Source organism: Gymnodraco acuticeps, unplaced genomic scaffold (genome assembly GCF_902827175.1).
Source record: "Gymnodraco acuticeps unplaced genomic scaffold, fGymAcu1.1, whole genome shotgun sequence".
Classification (NCBI taxonomy): Eukaryota; Metazoa; Chordata; class Actinopteri; order Perciformes; family Bathydraconidae; genus Gymnodraco; species Gymnodraco acuticeps.
The window spans coordinates 6570661-6592439 of record NW_022989768.1 but is presented as its reverse complement, the minus strand read 5'-3'; positions in this window follow the sequence as shown (position 1 = coordinate 6592439).

The window sequence follows — 21779 nt, the reverse complement described above, 5'->3', positions numbered from 1 at the left end:
ACTTCGGTTAAATGGATTCCTTGTGTCCCTCACTTGCGTCGTTTCCCTGCGACTAGTCCCTCCCATCAGGGAAGCATGGAGAGACGCAAGGAAACTACGAGAAGCAGGGAAATGAGTTTTAAGAGCAATGGGACGTCCTTTCCTCCGGAGCGTCACGTGAAGCGACGTCCGTTTGTGATGACGCCGCACAGCTGATCGTCTGACAGCAGCCAGCTCTGTCCCCGTTGTTTTCACAAACACCCCCGCCTCTGTTAGTACACATTTACTGACACAAACATTTGTATCATCTGTTGTAGACCCAAATAAATAAAATAAAATAAGAACTCATTCTCAAAAAAGATAAACGCCATTCTTAAAATGTATAAACGAACATTAGTTGGATTAATATTGATTAGAGTGCACAATAGAAATAAAATAATTGAGAGAAGAAAAATATATTATCTATCAAAACCCAGTTAGATTAACATTCATTGGATTGCACACCTTGTTTGTTTGTGTGGATATGTAGCAAATTAACATTTCAATAGCACTTAATGACTGACTGAATGGAAATGACAATAAATGAAAATGTAAAACGAAAAAAGCGATCATGAAAATGTTTCCAAAAAATGAATAAAATGATTTTTGACCACTTTGTTGTTCAGATATATCACATATTTGTAACTAAATGATACATTAATTGAAACAAAACACGGTATAAACTGAGGAGTGACTCCCGTGAGGTTCATGTATTTTCTTCACTCCGCTGGGAAACTGCTCTCATGTCAAGAAGCATCAGATCAGTACATGCACTGCCTCGTCCAATCAGTGAGCGATACACAGTAAGGGGGCGTGGCGAGTGTCTGAGGATTTCATCGAAGGATGGTCTGGTGGTTCCTCGGATATAGCTCCTCCATTATCGCTCCTCGGCCAAAAATAAGGCCATTGGGACGCTACTCAAGATGGCGCAGACAAATCAACTTCCGGTGAGACCGAGACCGAGACCGAGGAGCGAGGAAATTAAAAATAAGAGAAGTGAAACGCAACCTCTGAGTGATTCGATTGTAAACTTTAGTCTAAGTTATCTCAGTGGGTCTCAAACGGTTTGGTCATCTATGTAAACAAATATTTCCATCTATGTAATATAAAATAACAGTTAAGAAATCCTTCCAATGTGTACTATAGGTCAGTACAAAAATAAAAAACACAGTTTGAAAGGGGTGTGATTAGTAAAATATGCATAAATAAAAAGAAAGAATGCAGACTAGGTAAGATAAAGATAGGAGAGGAGTTTATCAATGATGTGTTATTGCTTGTGAGAATATTCTAATGGTTTTTTGATTATTTAAATATATACAGTTCTGTTTCATATGAGTGTTGAGAGCTGTATCCATGAATCTCTTAATGTTGCCCTCAAAGTGCACCAGATTGATGTATTCAACTTCAATTTAAAGAAACAAATCTTCCCGGGGTGCATGCCCCCGGACCCCCCTAGAGGAGGTGAGGTCATCACAAATAAAACAGGTTCACATGGATAGGATACTAGATATGTGTGCACACTCATTATATACACTACACATTTTTCTTGGATTTGTTAACACTATAGTCCCTAATATATTTGTAGAAAGGCAGGAAATGGAATTAAATTGAGAACATGTTTCATTGCAGAGGACCCCCTGTTTTGTGTCCCCCCCCACTTCTCAAACCAAAGTTACACCCTTGTACATATGCAATGTTTGTAATTGGAATAACTGTTCAAAGAGGAAATATAGTATTGGTTCATGTGAACAGAGGTCATTGTTAAATACAAGAATGTGGAATCAACAGGCCATCTTCCTTCCTCTCATCCTCAACTTAGTACTGTTTGACTGAGACAGATGGGGAAGGTAAATCAAGGCAGCTGAGTGGAGAGCACTGCTGACAGCACATTAGAGCCTCTCTCAATGAACTGTCACAAGTGCACAGTGAAAGTAAAGTTTGATCATACGTGGCTGCTGTCCTGTCAGACATCCTTAAAAGCAAATGGGCCCTAAGTGCTGCCGAGCTCTGAATGAGCCTGAGATGACAGTCGTAGTCGCTGCAAAGAGAGCGCTACGGCACTCCGTCCTCCATGCTGGAAAAGGACATTTCTCACCCTGCTCCCTCACCCTCGCAGTAAAAGCATGTGACAAAGTGTCAGTCTTCCACATCATCATTCCCATCATTAGGAGCAGGGGACTAAACTTTTATGCTGCTTGTGCAAAAAGGTCATCAATCTGTGCAAAACTCCTCATCTCTCATTCACTATACACATTATCTTACCAAAATGAACAGTTTAGTTAAAAACACATTCAATCACCGTTATTAGAAAAGCTAAACTTGAATGCATCTGTTTTTTTTTTGTGTTGTTGCTCAGAAATACTTTTTTCCACTAGTGAGATTTATGTTTGTTTCTTTAGGTGAGATTTTTCAGCTAGCTATTCAAAGTAAGACCTGACCAAGCATTCAAACAAAAATCATATGCTTTTCAAAATTTAATATTTAAGCATTTCCCCCTTATTAAGATAGCTGAAAGTAGACAAAAATAAGGAGGAGGGTGACATACAATGATGGTGTTCTACACTTATATATGTGTAGTACCATTATATCATATTGAAAATGATCATGTTATCTCAATTTAAGCTCAAATTATAAACCCACCTGTGCACTGGTGTGATTGTTCAGGTCTTAATGTACTGTAGGTGATAATAATTTCAATTTGTATATACAAAGCCATGTATAATTGGGACAGGTTATCTGTTTAAATGGTCAAGTATCTTTTATTGTTTCCCTCGTGTGTTGAATAATTGTTGTGTTGTCCTCTGGCCTTTAACACTTTTTGCCCTGGGCTTTTCAAAGCTCAATGAAACATTGTATTGATATTGAGCTTTATAAATACACATGACATGAACTGACAGAGTAATGCACTTTGTAATGATTTTCAGTAATGATCCTACAGGTACCGGTCTAGTAAAAGTAGTGTTACAAATAAATGTTTATTAAATTATGTTTTAAGTAGTCAGATAAGTGACAGTAAGGCAGATTGTAATCAAGAAACCAATGACAGGTAAGGGTGACATTTAGGGGGCGGGGCAATGAAAAATAATGCATAATGAATAATTTGATTGCTTTCATCACTTTGAAATGACTAAAGTATTAAGTATTTAAAATGTGTTATTAAGTTTATTCTACAACATGTTTATTTGCACGAGTCTTCTTGTTACAAATAGGCCAAAAATATTCTGACCCTGTTTAAAAAAGCAAAACTGCGATAACCAGAGACTTGCCTCGCTTAAGTACACGTGGTCCTTTAAAGTCAATTAGATTTCTTCCTGCATTTCAGAGCCTAAGAGACTGTCCCACTTTATCTAAAACATGCTGTTCTTTCAAAATACTTTCAAAATTCAAACATCATATTGATGATTGAGTTATTTTTAATACATCAGAAACAATGTTGCACAATACTGTCATTTTGAGTTTATTTCATTATTCCTGTATCTTTTTAGGCCCTTAAATGGAAAGACATGGGCACTCTGTAACATGTATGCAATCATTTCACTGCTCCCTGTAAAACAGTGCAGAGTAGTTATGTTACCACAAGGAATTACATCTGAAGACAGAAATTAAATCTGAAGACAGAAAAAAACGTATCACTGCAGAATATCATTTATTCCTGCAGTTAAAATCAGATATAGAAATATATATAACTAGCAAAACACTACTTTTGCCAATATATATACAAATATTCTTGACTTTAAAAAGAAGATTCTTCCACAAAGGATTTGCAAAGTGTAAATTGCAGATTAAGCTGATAAGACTAACGTTTTTGACTGCAGATTTAGAAAATAGTCATCTGTATTAACCAAGGCTTAATTTTACCCTGTTCATGATAACAAAAACCCTCAATGGGACGTTTTCTGTGGGAATCGGTAAAGAGGGCCACGCTGACGTCTCTTTAATGAATAACTTACAGGCCCTTGGACCAGCAGTCGGCAGCGCCTTGTTTACCTCAGCCCAAACCTGCACTCCAGCACTGTATGCTACTTCACTCTTCCATTAGGGTGTGTGTCGAGGCCTGTGCCCACTGTTTAGCCTGGCGCAGAGGTACTTCTAGCTGTAGGAATTTGGTCTCCCACACATTCTAAAAACCCACTTTCACTCGCTTCCCAGTGGGCCAGCATACCTTATCTCTGATGCAAAAGAGCACTTTGATAAGTGCCCTGCCGGGTGGGGAAAACACACAAACAAAGGAATATGCAGACATAGATTGAACTTTGTTGTTCTCAACCAATTTGTTTGGTGGGAGGTAGAGGGCAAATGGGCTGTTTTTCCAAATGGAATGTTTTACTCACGTAAAAGATTTACAAGATGGGTGAGTAAAACATGTACATTGAATGTGGGATCATCATTATGGCATTAAAAATGTAAACATTTCTAGAGACCTTTTAGAGTCCCTGTGTGAGCGCATTTCTTCTACATGTACGCTGATGCTTTCAGTGTTGACCATTTAAGGCTGCCGTCCTAACTGTCCTCAAGGGACTTTTTCTTTAACAAAGAGGATAACCTCGTTCGAAAACATTGAACAAAGGACAATGGCAGAGCAGGAATGGTCCGTAAGTCCATCTCATTCTAGCTCAATGCTTTTAACGTCACTGTTGCTTAGACGGACATCACCCTTCCTCTAAAAGTGGTTCTGAACCAGGAGAAACAGCCATTACGAGCAATTCAACTGCATGAAAGTAGTGTCTGACAGGTCCACTCTCACTGACAGATGCCATTATAACCTGTAAAATGTGATACTGGCACTTTAAGGTTATATCATTTTACCCTTCAACTGTGGCAGCCCATCTGCTCCATAATAAAGGGCACGCTCCTTTGTTTTAGGTCATAAGGCGAATGTTTTCATAAACCTTTCCAATGATATTATTTATTCAATTTGTACACAAGATATTAAGGACTGTGAGTCTATTGGCCAGTATGTTGTTGTTTCAAGTACTTTGTAAATATTTTCGAATTACAAAATAAAATCATTTGTCCATACTTCTGAGAGCAGTATTATATGGCGTTCTATATCTTTGATTTCCGGACTCAATATCTTGAGCTTCAACTTCTCCAAACAAGAAGAAATAAAACCCTCAAATTTCATCGTCACCACAGTTCAGATGACAATTATGACAGCCCAGGTTTAATCATAGAATCGGGTAGTTCATTTTCTCAATGTCAACATGAAACCTTGTCAAAAAATGAATTCTGTCTTTCTCTCGGGAGATAAGCAGGCTCCAGTGCACCGGGCTTATTCAGAGAAACTTGCAGGTCACAAGGCAGCGACTTGCATGTTTTCTTATTTTTTTCGCCCTCTTGCTCTATCCTCCCCCTCTCCTTTTTTCTGAAAACCACCCAAGAAGAGATTAATCATGAAGGGAAAACTCAACTTCACCCTCTAGCTGCAGGTCACAGTTCTTATTTCGTGTGGAATTGGCTTTCGGAAAGCAGAAGGCCTGCCCGGGGGGCAGGGACCTGATATGAGAGGAATTTGAGAATGAAGCAGAGGGGATTGATTAGCCCACTTCATATCCCACACTCCGTAAGCACAGTCCAGCTGCAATCTAACACACCGCTGAGCTGAATAGACAAGAGAAATTGGATTCCTTCCTAATATTTAACCTTCAAGTCAGCTCTAACAGCTGTTGATGGGTTGCTCTCCCAGGTAGTTACAAGAGGACTTTTTACATGTTACATGGAGAGGGAATAGCAAAGTGGGAATGTGATGACTTTTCTGTAGGTTATTCAATTACAATGGTGCAAAGAGCAGCTAGGCCATTGAAGCACATCATCTGCATGCAACTGCACTGAGGGATTTAATTGTACCTCTACTTGTCTGAACAGGCTGTGTGTGAGTGTGTGTGGGCAGGGTACTCACACACACATCTGCTAATGTGCATGTGAACAAGAGTACACGCATATACACACATAAAGATCAATTAATGCCACAAAAGTTGAGTGTGCAGCTAATGGATGGATCATATACAGCACATAATGACTTACTTTGATGTTGGCTGTCAAAGTAGACCTATTTTAGACCCGGAGCAGAAGGCGCTTGAAAATATCCTGTAATGCCTCCATTCTTTTTATATCTTTTCATGAGCAGATGTTAGAACAAAGAGCAATGGCATCACTTCCTTACCCTTAGATCTCAAGTGTGAGTGCAATTTAGATTTCTGGTTTTCTTGGTCTCTACTCGAATCCAGATCAATATATACAAATATGAAGGGTTGACTCATATATGAAGCATCTTACTACTCTGTCACAATTTTCAACGCCAATGAGTATTAAGGCCTCTTCATTGAGAGGGCAGTTTGATCAAATCCACCCACCATCTCTTGTGCCAATCGTCGGGAAGTGTTGATAAGAGAGCAGGATGTCATCAGGCTCTTTTCTCAAGTCATTAAACCATGCCGTTTTTTCCATGCAAAGTGTTGCTATTTGAATGAGCACATTAGCGAATGTCTTATGATAATTAAGTGCTTGAGTTGCAGTATTGCAGAATCAGATTCATTAGTAGAGTCACACATTTTTTATTAGCACCTTATTCTGTGCAGAGCTGCAGCAGTGCCTGACGACTTACAGCCTCTCCACAATGAGGATGAGACATTTAAGCACTGAACTTCCACGATTAGAGTGCATATTGTATAATTCCACATCATGGATGTGAGAAAAGTATATTTAAAGTAAATGTAGCTGATTTTGATGTACCACGTGAGAATTTAGGTCAATTTGCTGAAGCATATTTCAGGCGCGAGAAAGCAATCCAATAAAGTAGTCTGGTAAGAAGCTATAGATAAATGATGCTTCACATGCAATTACAGTGAGGATTTTATCTTTACTTTTCAATGATTTTGTCAATTAGTCAACACAGTGTTTCTTAATTCATCAAGGACTCTGTTATAAGTGACTGTGTAAGCATCCATTAGACAAGCAAAGGCTTGGGGAGAGAAAGAGAAAACACATTAGACAACATGGAAATCTTTTCCTAAAATCCAATGGTATAAGACAGTTTTCTGTTAATTTAAAATGAGCTCAGCTTCATGAACCGGGTTTGTAGCAGAAAACAAAACAAAGCTGGTATACACTCCCTTATTCCTTGAGTTTTTACACATTGACTATCGAGCACATACACAGCACACCAGACTAAATCCACTGGGGAGTCAATGCAGGAACCATGAAACTATACTCGCTACACAAATTAATTGGGGGGAAAATAACTAATTCTGACATTCCCTGAAGAGGGTCTTTCATCTTATAAATAGTGGCTGCAAACTTGAGTATTTTTGCTTAAGTAACACAACACTACAGATGATGTGATTCGTTTGGCTCAACCCCAGGGGCCCAGCGTGACAAAGAACACTTGTTTAGCAACAGCATAACCGGGTCCCAACATGGGCCTGTGACTGCGCCCAGCCTCACCTAGAAACCTGCGCCATTTGCATTCTGCCTCTCCAGGCGCCGGGCGAAACTCTGAGGGGAAACAGAGATGGCATTGGAAGCTCACACATACATTTGTCTTTATTCCCCATATCTCCTCCCTCACTTCTCCCTCTGCTGCTCCTCCCCTCTCCCCCTTATTTGTCCCATGGCTTCATCACATCACAGTTCATGCAAAGGAGAGAGTGAAATCCAACTTTTCTTCTTCTAATTACAATCTGTATTTACTTTCCTCGGGCTGCTGTGTGGGCCAGCATATTGGCTTTTTAAGTCTGGAAACCAATGTTTAATTCAGCATTGAACATATCTTTTGGAATAATAAAACAACAGTGTAAAATAAAGTTCACAAATTCAAACCCACAGAGCCCATACTTTATGTTGGAAATAATGCATCGGGTTAGAGTATACAATGAACTAAAAACGTTTCAACCTTTTTTCTCAATATTTAACATTCGATTTTCTTTTTCATTACATGTTGGCATAGTTGTTATGCACCCTTCCTTGCACCGGACACAACTATCCTTTTACTTTTCCATGTGAGCATTTCCATTTCACGACTATGTGTAACAACATCAGTTTTTAGTAGGCAAAATTACACTGAGAGAGAACTTGAATTTCTCTCCATGTGAAGTGAATTCACATGACGGTGTTGCAGGCTGACACAGTATAGGTAGAATAAAGCCAAGTGTACATTGTTGTAAAGAAAATTGTGCAGAACTCTTGATAAAGGCATGATGGTTCAGTGTCTTTACTTTCATCAAATTTCTATCGCAATTCTATTATTACTATAAATCACATAAAAAGGTGAAAGTCACATTAAATGTAGAGGTTACAGAACAACAGATCTTAACATATGGCAACCCCCCCTAGCCAGCTCAGGCTTTCTTTTAGTGAATATGTTTTGTATTTTCTTCTTGCTTACATGGCATTTCACCAAGACTCTGAATACAGAAAGGTAGGTATGGTAAAGTTGCAACTCTAAAATGCAAAAGACCTGTCCAAGGTAAACTCTATGATCTTGAGTTGGCCATAACTGCCTTGTGACCCTCCTACAGAGCAGGTTAGAGAATGGATGAATGAATATCCAACAAAGATACTTTTTGGATAAACTAAAGGACAGTAAGAGAGCCAAACCTAATAGCCTGATTACAGTCAAAGCTACCTACAGAGGGATGACAAATTAAAGGAAATGCCTTAATAATTGAGTGGAAAGCCATTAACTAATGCAGATGCTTCTAGCAGGACACAAGTGGTCATGTGAGGAGTAAGAAAATGTTGTGAAAAATAAGCTATGGCCTTCCCAGTCCTCTCATCTCAACCCAATTAAGCATCAATGGAATGTGTATCTGTGTTCCTTACTTGGTTAGAGTTCGGCAAGCGAGCTCATGGTGGGCCAATGTCTAGCAAAGATACTTGAACAGGGCCGGCCCTGACCAATTTGCTGCCCTGGACAAGATTTTAGCTGGCGCCCCCTCCAAATGCAGACACTCACTATGACTTCCGCATGCATGCACATGCACGGTGTGGCATGATGACCACCAAAACAGAAAGATACGGACACAAGATGTGTGCAAATGTATTTAGTATCCTATCCATTTGAACATGATTTAAGTGTGGGGTGGACCTAACCTCCTCTATGGGGGTCCGGGGGCATGCATTTTATGCTTTTTTAAATATTGAAGTCAAAAGCATCAATCTGGTGCACTTTGAGAGCAACATGAAGAGATTTATGGATACATCTCTCAAGACCCATATGAAACAGAACTGTAAACAGATTTACTTTTTCTTTATGGATATTTTACTAATCACTCCCCTTTTAAACTGTATTCTTGTTTATTAATATAAACTTTTTTTTTCCTGTCATATAGTATTTTATACTATAAGAGAATAGATGGAAATCTATTCTCTTATTTTTTTATAACTATAATGATCATATAAAGATGTGCCTTTACCTCACTGAGCTGAGGTTATCAGAGCCTCTCAGTCTTTCAGGAGAGAGCTCTCTAAAGCTTTTTAATTTTGATTTATTAAATTTAACATAAATACAAAATTAAAACCTATAATTGCCCACTAAAACCATTATTTCAAAAAAAGAACTATTTCACATAAACCTCTGGTTTTTACTGGGGCTGGGGCGGTTCAACTTGATTTTGGGGGGGGGGTGCGCCATAGTTTATGGGCGCTGTACGCAATATAGGCGTAGTTCTGTTAGTATAAGATAATAAGATGTACTTTGTTGATCCAAAATTGGGAAATTGTGTTGTTAAGAAAACTACACTTTTTTTTTTGTTTTCTTTTTTTTTTCTTCCGCGCCCCCCATAGATTGATGCGCCCTTAGCATTCGCCTATACTGCCTATGCCAAGGGCCGGCCCTGTACTTGAAGTTGGGTTTCCCTTTAATTTGGCCCATATATGTAGTTGTATGCTCAACATGCCAAGCTAGCGTCTTTAACAGCTGTTTTATACTTGTATCGACAGAAGAGAGTCCACAGAGCACAGAAACGCTCCCTACAATCTGTCCATCTAATGGGTAAAAGGGAAGACAGATGACCACTGTGGTGTTGACTCTTTCAAATGCCAACTGCACCCAATCCTTGCCTTTCCAGACATTCACACTCTGCGTTGGCACGCCATCTGATATTGCCGCAAATGCGATCATTAATTTACCCTTCCCAGTGAAACTTCATACCCATGACACATTTTTTTCTTTGTCTAATTAAATATAATTTTGAAACTCTTTAAATCCAACTTCATCCAAATGCACAATCTAATTTTTCATTTGCTTTTGTACATGATATAAGACATCAAGTCAATAATTTATTAAATTACTTTTCCCATTCATTTTCTACTATCTATAATTGATCTCTCCAGTTGAAATTCTGTTGTTCCTCTTACACAGCCAGTCTGCGGAGAGGCTGCGTGACATCACTGTGAACAGGGTCTGCACCTCCCAATACCCTCACTGGAAACACACACATGCACACACACGTTCCTAGTGAGCTGGACATCTTTACATGATAACGCAGCACATTCGAAACCCTATACGTTTGATACTTGATTACCTCTCTTAAATGTAAAGTATATCTTTATGATGGTACATTTGACCATTGCATTATGGTGATGTCATTTTTGTATTATCCTTTATACACACACAATAAAAGCCCAACTTAACTTCTCATAAAACCGTTTCAAATTATATTTATCAATACTACACAAACAAAAAATCCTAGAATATCCAAGTCAGACAAAATGTTGTGTGCTGTTTCTTCATCCATAACATCCTCTGTACTTATATGTTGAGATGTGATTTGTGACACTTCTGGAAACATGACTAGTTTGCAAGACAAACAACAGAACAAGGAAGTTGTGTTTCAAAGTAGCATCCAGAGCCCACCCTTTGGCAGGCCAGGGAAATCCAAGCAGACGTAGCCCGTAGTTTTTCCTTACCACCAACTACGTCAATGTCACCTCTTGCTTCAATTGATTAACTTACTAATAGGACATTCACATAAAATGTGTCAAATGTCTCTTTTTTTCACAGAAAGTTTCGAACTTGAATATTTGCGACATTTCGCAAACCTTTTCCAACACCATTGCAATGTTGTAAGTATTATTATAAAAAATAAATGAATGCACCCCTCAGTGAAACTTAAGACATCCTGCTCAAGGAGGTTATTTCAACAGTTCCAGTGGAGGACAGTGAGATTGGATTTGGAAGTCCATCTGTTGAATGCTTGCAGAGCAAGCATGCCCGTCTGCTGACATTAAAAATGTTACTAGAGCTGGCTCAGCCAGGTGGTTCACCACCATAGACGGGAAAGATGTTTATTTTTATGTTGCAGTGTTGTCCTCAGATGAAAAAGTCCTCTGTGTTGCTTTCTGGGGAGCGGCTTACAAATACAGCACGCTGCTGCTCTGCTACTTTACTCAGTGCCAAGGTTTCTGCAAAGGTACTAGAGTTCTTTCTACCTGAATTTCCCTGAGATTATTTTTGGCCTGGTCTCGAGAGTGGGTTATGTTCTACACAGCACCGTTAATGCTGCACCTCACCTTGTAAGAAAAAGAAGTTGAGCTCCACCGGGCCTATCAAGCAGGTGATTTATACAGGCGTGGAACTGAGTTCTGCCACACTACATGTCACAACCTCTACTGTAAGTCCAGATGCAGCACCATGACAGCTTTGATTCCCATGCATCTTTGAGGTTTACAAGACAGCGGATAATTGGGAGGAATCTCTTAGGTCTTCTGTATATATTATGAGGTGTATATGTGTTGATCATCACAGCCAAAGACTTCCCCCAGCTGTCAGCCAAGTCTGATCAACTGGAGGGATTCTTTCTTTTGGGAGTGTCCACCTATGCATTTTGCATTTACTGGTCTTTGAACTCCCCCAAACCAAATGCTATAATTGAAGGTACAGATCTAATGAAAGCTGCAACACGGCTTTGTGTTTTGATTCAGTGTCAGACACCTTAGCTGGCACATACTGTGATGCATTAGTGGATTAGGGAAAGTTGCAATAACCAAAACGTTGCTGGCTAAAATGTACACAGTGCTTTGCAAATATTTAAAAAAGGGTTGCAGTTATTATTAACAAGTCTAAGTCAGTACAGCCTTTGAAAGCTGGAGGGCTATAACATGAGATCTATACTATTTGTGTTACCCTGCATGAGGGATGTTCCTCTAAGCTGAGCACTGTGGGAATCAGCTGTGGATCGCAGGTTTAGCCTTTGCGTCTGAGTCCCTATGCTAATTTTGGACGCTAGACTGTGTTTCTTGCTTTGTACTGCTTAGGGTCTAACAAGCTTGAAGCATTTGCCTTACCATCTTTCATCACCTGCTCCTATGTTCATGTTCATGTTCATGTTGATTTTGTGTCATGCTGGGGTTTTTAGCAAGAGATGGTATGTGTTACCCTCTTAAGCTTATAGAGTGCATGTTCATTGGGAATGAGGCTCTATGATGATAGGCAGAGTGTTTGCCTTTGGACATTGCTGATTTGGTAGGTGCTCATGTAGGATCACGCTGCCCCATAAGGTCAATAACAGGTGGGTTGTTAATATAGGTGGTAATAAACTACTATAAACAGGTAAGGTTCCACACAGGAGAAGTCCTAGTCAGGGCTTAGTTTGGATCCTACCCCAAACTGCACACATTTGCTGTACAACAGTGTATGTATGGGTGTTAAAAAGAAAATCCACAGCAGACCCAAGACTGCTCTTCGAGCTGACATATCGCTATGTTAAGATGTTGAAAAATGCTCCATATATAGCACATGTGTTAATGTATTTTTCTACTTGCTTCCTAAATGTTGTTGTCTCCATGATTTGCTAGCTATCTGGTTTCCAGTGTGTTGGAGAAAGCTGCAGAAGAGGAAGATGGACTTGAGGGGTATTACAGACCGACAAACTAATAGTACAAGGTTTGCTGGTCGCTATAAAAGAGTGTGAAGACCAGTGGGAGTACCATGAAGTTGGCCTTGGTGGGATCAACTGGTGATCATAGCAACAGGATTAAAAAACATAAACTATGCTGGTCACACACTGCTTAAGTTAATATATAAAGATGAATTCATGGATTTTAATAAAATAGTTAATAGAGTATTCATATATTTTTCTTCAGTGTTTAGTTAAGTGTGCATCAATTCAAAGGCAGAGTGAGAGGTAGAAGATAATTATACTGGTTCTGACCAAAGTAATTGCTGCACGTTTTCTACCTGAACCCTTCAATTGCTACGTTGACATGAAAAGAACAAAGGTTAGACAAGAAAGTCTTAGATAATTGGTCTATAAATAAATGTTTACACAATTCGATAGTTCATTTTGATATTCAAGTGCTTCACTGAAACAATTTCCTCTCCCTAATTACAATTTCCGTCTAGACTGACATTTACAATGCAATCTTCAGATCTTTGGAAATGTGTTTTTGATTTATTATTTCTGCCTTCATCGTAGAGACAAGAAATTAGTTTATAAAATAAGAGCTCAAATTGTCAGGGCCTTTGACTTGTACAGCTGACTCATTATCGCATGTCAAGGAAAAGCTGAACATTTTTGACAACCACGTACAAAAAGAGATCAGAGGAGGAACTAGGTTGTTTCAATTTTCCCTAAAATGCTTTTCTGCTATTGAAATGAACTGCAGGGACATCAAACATTCTTGGCTGAACAGCTTTCAGAGGGAAGACAGACAAAATTATTTGATGCCATCTGAAGCTCACCAGTGCTGAGGATCACAAACAGCTAGTTGACACACTGGTGATTATTCATGACACTCACGCTTATTATGCTGATGGAGGGAACAATGGTTTTCTGTTGTGGGAAGTGAACAGTAAGAAGTTTTAACTTCTGCCAGAACAATGGCCCAATGCATTTCTCTCAGCAATGAAACAATGGAGGGCTGGAAGGACGCACACAACTCAGTCTCCCTTAGGTGTAATCTTATTTAGATAAATATTTACCATGCTGTCTGAACACCACACAAAACCATTGTGATGTTCCTGTGAAGCTTGCTGTGATTGCTTTACTCCACCAGAGATGAATTTGAGCCTTCAAGTGACTTTCTTTGCTAAAATATCACAACATGAGATGATATGTGATATGATATCTGTATGTGGAACAAAAATCTATCTGAAAATCAATAAAGCACAAAAAGAAAACCATCTTGAAAGTTATTCTCCACATGGATATATACAAATCCTTTACCTCCAAGCAATGTGAAGGAATATATGTTAGAACAAAAACAAGGCAACAAACAGGTGGGTTGAATATTGGCCAAGACACAAATTATATTGCTTGGTCTTTGAAGAGCTCCGGTAAAGCTGTACTCTGAATTTTTGCTTACCATACAGCTCACTGGCTCATGGAGCTCGTGTTTTACCATCACACACATCCATCACTGAGTCAAGAATCATATCAATACATGCCCATTTCCCCATTTGGGAGAGCTGAGTAGATCAATTCATTTAAAAGGAACCACGGCCAGACATCCGTTTTAGAGATTAGAGCATATATTGGCTGATGGAGGGTTTAAGGTTCATTAAGTCAATGGAATCCTTAATCAATAGGCAAAGTTTAAGCCCAGGCTTTTATGGCAGAATTGCAACTGCATATCTAGTTACACTGATAGGCACACAGAACTAAACAGCCTTGGTCTCGTTTTAAAAATCTTTCAATTATATTTCATAACCTTTGTGTATTCTTGGTAAACATCGAGCCTGATAAAATGACAAAATGCCTTATTTGTAACAGGATCCTTCAAGAGCCTAGTAATGTTTTTATACAATTTTTAAAATGCAGTCTCGCGAATGATGTTTTTACAAATGTGTTTCATAACCTTGGTGCTATGGTGAGGCATTGAGACAATAACAATTCAGAAATATCTATGAGAAATAATTTCTCAATGTCAAACAACTGTTAATCTTTGATAGTAAAAGACAAAGGATAACGGCACATGAGAAGCATGAAATGCATGCCGCTATATTTGTTCAGGATTGTCCAAATGACAGTGGATGAGTCCTCAATCACTGGGTTTATGTAAATCTTGCAGCTCAAGTTTCTGTCTACAGTCCAGCATATCCCTCTCCAGCTAAATCATGGGGCATACTCTGGCCGTGATTCTTAAGTGTCACTTGTGTCCACCTGAATTATTGTTTGTGTGTAATGCAGGGGAAGAACCAGCATGCAATGAGAAGTGGTTGTGCCCTCTGATTGATTGTTAAGTGTTGTCCAGGAGCCCATTGCCAGACTCCACTTAACGGCTTGCCCAGCAGAAAGCAATCAGTAGCTGTTACCAAGGGTCTCGTGGGGAAGGGTCCGGTCATGATTGATCTTCAGTGGATCTCTGAAGATGTCTCAGAGAACTGGGTTTCACCAATGTCGTGTTCAGGTCATAAAGAGTGCCCTCTGACTTAAAAGTGTGGCATCACATCAGGTCAGAATTTTGGTTGGCCCAATACAAAGAAGTTGAAAACGTTCTTTTTTTACTGGTTTTACTATACTTGGAGACTATGACATGTATTGGTGAGTCCAGTTATAAGTGGTACTACCCTGTGAGGCATTTTAATTGGCATAACAAATGATGTGTATGTGCATACATCATTTATATGGTACGTTCACGCCCAAATTACTGCATTGGCAGTGAATTATAGCCAAATAGTGAATCCCAGTGGATGTATTACATGTCTCCTGGCTCTTGTACCTGAGGACACCCCCCCCACACACGTACACACACACACACACACACACACACACACACACACACACACACACACACACACACACACACACACACACACACACACACACACACACACACACACACACACACACACACACACACACACACACACACACACACACACACACACACACACACACACACACACACACACACACACACAGCAGCCTCTGGTACCAGGCGGCAGAGCTCTCGGCTCTCCAGTGGTGTGTCAAAGTGTTCAGTGACCACAACGCCTGGTGTTATTCTCATTACAGAGGGATCAAAGGGACATGAGCTTCATAGCAGCGGGGACTCTCTTCAACCCCTGAGAAGCAACTCCTCCTCTAATCTCAAAGGTCACATTTAGTCATTCAAATATAAAACAGCAGCACATCACTCGCACCCATGTGACCTGCTGGGGTCTTTTCCAGAGCCGAGATTTCAGAGGAAACAGACAAAAATGAAACGGCTCCAATTTAAATGGATAACTGTAACATGAAGAAACTGCATTTGATACTTTAGCAATAATCATCCTCCACAGTACCCTGTTGATATTTAATTTGGACTGGTAAAAAATGTTATTTAAATATTCCATTAATATTCTGATGCACCTTACTACACACTAACAATAATCCTCATTAAGAAGCTGGATGAGTTTGTCCTTGCAAGGTGTCCTAATGACAGCCATGAATTGTACACACACTTTATATTCTGCTCACTCACTGTTTTCAACAATGCTCTAATGTCAGAGGTTAAGTGAGGTAAGGGGATGAAACCTAACAAGTTCAAATTGATCTTTTTCATCTATTTTAATACATATTCTTTATTGCAAAATGCGATTTTACACACTTCCAAAGAACATGCTATATGTGTAAATAAATCAATTTATCATGTGCTGCACAGAGCACTACTGCAGTCAAAAACACTGCTGCAAACACGCGATGTTCACAATTAAAATCGCACCAGTGATTTTTGTCATGGAATTTAGTTTTCATTCTTTAAATGACACAGTGAGTGGACAGTGATGGTGGCAGCTAATAACATTGCAGTGCCAACAGCAGTTCCTCGGGATCTGAGCAGCTGTTCTGCAGTCTATATTGGCCTGTTCTTCAAGTGGGGGAAAAAAGAGCAACCTAGATGAGAATTTTGTGCTTCAGTGGCTATTGAAAGATGAGGCAATAAACGGCTAAACTTGAGTAATCACACACTCCCTGAGGAATTTCTCAAATGGGGATGGTCAAAAACCTTGAAATTTGAGCCCCTCGCACGCGGCCCAGGCTTTAACATTTGATGAGATTCATTATTGTAGGGAGCTGAATACAAGTGTCTTCTGATTACAGGGCCCACTATTAAAAGTTCCCACCAGTGTGCATTTCCACGGTAGAACGTCAATGGGATTACAATCTCAATTCACTCCAGTCAATTCTCCGGTAACAAGATTTCATTAAAAGCAGGCAGGGAGGAAAAGTGACTCGAAAGCACTGAAACAGCTGGACTATAAATTATAAAAACGTGCTTTCTGCTAACTGAACACACCTTCAGCATGCAGATGCATTATTATTTAATGTTCAGAGGAGCTGGTTTTATGTAAATGGAAGTCTTCTATTCTCTTCAGTCCCCATCTCAATGCCAGGTACTTCCAAACCAAGCAAAGGGAGAGATTATGCAAACCAATTAACATATGAAAATAACGTATTAATATACTGTCTCTGAACTGTATCCAATCAGTTCCTTTTCACTGGCGTGTGTACAAAACAATTAAAATTAAATTTATACTGCTCTTCCTTAACATATTCTGCAGCAAATGGAATCAGTGAGCAAATGCTGACAAAAGTTTTACAGGCCTGTGTTCTTCCTTAAAGGCACACTGACTTTAAGAATATTTATAAGACGCCATGCTAATAAATTCCACTCTTTGTTTCTCCCTAATGATGTGTGCATCTGAGACAAAGCAGCGAAATCCATAGCGGTAGCCAGGTGCTAATGAATGGCTTACATTATGCTGTCCACTAATTACTACCGCACCATAAATAAAACACAAGACAATCAATTAGCGGTGGACGTGTGTTTGTTAGTCATGGGCAGCAAGTTCCTCCAGGCCAGAGCTCTGCCACAGACCTGCCTCTTCAGGTTGTCCTTTTGAAATGGATAGGATGAGTTCAGATAAATCACATTTTGAATGTAACTAAATGCACTTCAGTCGTTCCATTTCTACTCTCACAGATTGGAAGTAAACTTTTATCTACACAGTTTCAACTGAGAGGTGAGTAAAATGCACATAGAGCAGAAAGTCCTTCCAACTGAATAAGACAAATATAAATCCAACAGGCGGCTATCATCGCTCTTCCTTTTAATGGAAGCTTTGCAAAAAGGCTTTCTCCTCCACTTCATACAGAGCTCCTCCAGTTTCCCAGACACCAACTGGCTGACGTATCACACTTGATTTGAACCAGAGCAGGGGAAATCAGAGTGCATTAACACTGCATGTAGAAGGCACTAACTGAATGATCCTAGCATTATGCGGCCTCTGGCCTGGCCTATCTGCGTAGTTTGATGCATAATTTGAGCATTAATGTAATTTACATTTTAACACAGTCCCAAAAGTAAACTGATTAGTTGATAGTTATCTACTAATGTGCCAAGAGGACCCGCATGTCACTTGCATGCAGGCAGAGGGACAGGATTACACATGACAAGGTTGGCCTTGCAGGAGCCCAGACAAAGAGACAAAGCCTGCCAGAAGGATAGACACCAGAGAGGCTCCGCGCACACAGACACACAGACACACAGACACACAGACACACACACACACACACACACACACACACACACACACACACACACACACACACACACACACACACACACACACACACACACACACACACACACACACACACACACACACACACACACACACACACACACACACACACACACACACACACACACACACTCTCTGGGTCTATGGTTGTCGTTCAGGTTTGCTAGTGTAGCATTTCTGTCTAACAGGATCTATCTTTCTTCTTTATTTTCAAGGACCTTTAAACAGATCATACCAAAAAGGAGGGAAAACCGCAACAATAAATCTGGAGGACATAACAAAAGATTCTCAGTTGTGTTTACAGTCCTTAGCCCACTTGGTAACATGTACAAATATGTGTTTGTGCAAAGTTTCAAGGGTATTTCCCATGCCAGACATAGTATTAATCAATCTAAAATTCTAATTTGAAAACTTATTAAAAGTCTTTCTGGGCCATTTGATGTCTTTTATCTCTTTCCCAGAAGAGCTTCTTCTTTTTCATGGGACAAATTAGTGGCCCTGTAGATGACAGAGGCTTTTAAAGAAAATGCAACAGAGTTGCAGTCCCATGATGCAACACTCCCAGTGGTTACATCTGCTCCTTTCTTTCATCTTTCTCCATTGTTAGGTGGGAGCTGTCACATTAGGAGGAGAATCGTGGCTCCTTCCCACCCCCAAGTGCATATTTTTTCCCATTCCAGCAGTTGGCAGGGTGGCAGGTCCATACAAAGGAGCGTGGAGCGCAGAGGGGAGCACCGTTAGAGGAAAAACAGTTTGGGAATTAAGGTCATTAATTTTCTACTTTCAAGGGCTGCCACACAGACGGAGATAAAGTCAGCATAAATATTCCGCCGAAGTTTCTCCTGTTTTTCTCCTCTCTCCATTTTCATCGGCAGCCCATTTATCTCCATGCTGTCAATTAGAGGAAAAAGCAAAGAACTAATTAGGAACTGTGCAATTTTAATTAGCTGTTTTGATAATTAAACTAATTGGTTCCCTTGTGTTCCTGCAATGTGTGCTGAGAACTTTTTTGATATCTGGGCAGCAGATTTCCCATCCGCTGGTTAATTAGTCACTTTTGCATTAAAAAGGAGCCTTCCTTAATAGCCTTAATTTGCAGTTGAAAAGAGAATCTACCATCAATAATTTGTGTAATTGGTAACCGTTTGATTGTAATTTAGAGGCACGGCCGGACAGCTTGGCATGTCTAATTCCTAATGACTAGGATTAAAGTTGGATTAACTGTTTGGGAAAGGGATTCACTCTCCTCTCTTTCCTATCCACCAAATGACACCTTGTCTACATTTGATTGGTCATGACATTCAAATTGACTAGGTGAACAGCAGGGCTTATAGACTTTCGATTACTTTTCCATATGGTGAGCCTGTCAAATTGCATCAAAAAGATTCTAATAATTCCTATTTTCCATACATCGTCTGAGGAGCTCACCCAGGAAGATAATACAATTAGGTTACATTGTATTATGTGATGTGTTAAACCTCTGCTATCAAACCCATTTGTGTACAACTCTGAGGGGAACACATAGCAGAGATTAGCCACTAGGAGGAGCAGAGCCTTAAATCTAAGAGTAACAAAGTAAAGCACTTCTCACAGTTCAAAGAAACTGCATTCATGGAATAGGCTTTTTTTTTTCTGAATATAAGTGTGCATATTAAATGCAGTGAACTTATAAAAACAGTATCTGAATGATGTGCCTGTGAGACACAGAGCTAACTCAATGCAAAGATGGTGACATTACTAAAAATCATTTTGTAAAAGTACTTACCAAACTGGTGTTTCTACTGTGGCAGAAACATCAGGGGAAATAACACTGATGTTTACAAGTGTCAGCTTAATGCTAGAAGACATTTGAATATTGCCAGAAGCCAGGGAACCTGGACTAAAAGCATATCATTCACCATCTTAACTATCAGGCACCATCTCTATATTTTTACAACACAGAGCCCCGCCAGTAGTCTGATTAAAAAGCACCATTCATCCCACTTAGCCGGAATACAATTAAGGGACATGGCTTTAAAAGCCCAGCCCTGAAGCCTCTCCCCGTCCCACATAAAAGGAGCACTCTCCACTGAGGCTTGCCTGTAAATATCATGTTTGATATGAGGTTTTAATCTGCTTAGCCATTCTGAACTATAGAATGGGCTCATCCTCTCTCTGAAACCTCTGTCCAATGGCTGTGTGCCTGAGGACGAATAGGAACACAACACTAGTGTGCTATCTGATTAGGTGGGGTTAATTACGGAGCACTGTTTTGTAGTGGCTGCATTTGAGAGCTGCCCATAAATAGATGGGCATGGCTAATGCATGCTCAGAAATAAATTTTAATTAACTGTGTATCAGAGAGGCCCACTCAGGGGCTTGTTTGTAGAATGTACTGACCCCACTGTTGGATGAGGAGTGGGAAAGGGTCTGCACCCAAGACACTGTGAGAGGGGATGAAGAGCGCACCATGGCCTACATGAGTCAGGGATCATAGACACACAAAATGTTGTGTCTTCTTTACACAAAGGTCATGTGCGTAATTTATATTGATGAGCACCTTGATTGAGAGCCACTCTGCAACCTTTCCATGCTTTTGCATTCGGATCATCTCAGTTAGACTGAGACACATGGTCTCTGCTGATACTCCAAATGAGTATCACTAGTGACATTTTAATAAACACAAAACTTCCTCAGCTTAATGATTTTTATAAAACATGTGGACCCCAAAACCTGGTGTACTAGAGAGGTAATTGTGGTCAATTCAAAGCTCCGTCCATTACTACCAACTGTTCACATACACACATGCAAGCACACACACACCATTTTCACTCTCTCTCTGAACCGTTTTTATGTTTTTTTTTTCATTCAAATGTCAAATGGCTATTTCAAGTCAAGCCCCGATGATACTGAACCATTCTTTGTCCTTTTATTTCCAGTTTTCTGTGTGATTGGATTAATTATGTGCCACTCACTTTGCTAGAGGTCAGCAAACATACATTCTCGGTCATAAGTCATCAATCTACAGTATGTGACCGTGGAGATGAAAAGTCAAGCATGTCAGCCAGGAAGCTGGACAGAGAGGGATCAGGCCATTGATTTCAGGGCCAACCCAATCTCACCACAGCCTGCTGCCCTGAGAACGGAAATTATCCCTATGGGCTATGTACAATGAGCTTTATACCTTAGATTTGTGGTGCATGATCACATTATCGGGGCCTGTAAAAAAAGGTAATTTCAAATGCATGGGAGAACAATTATCAAATGGGAAAGCATA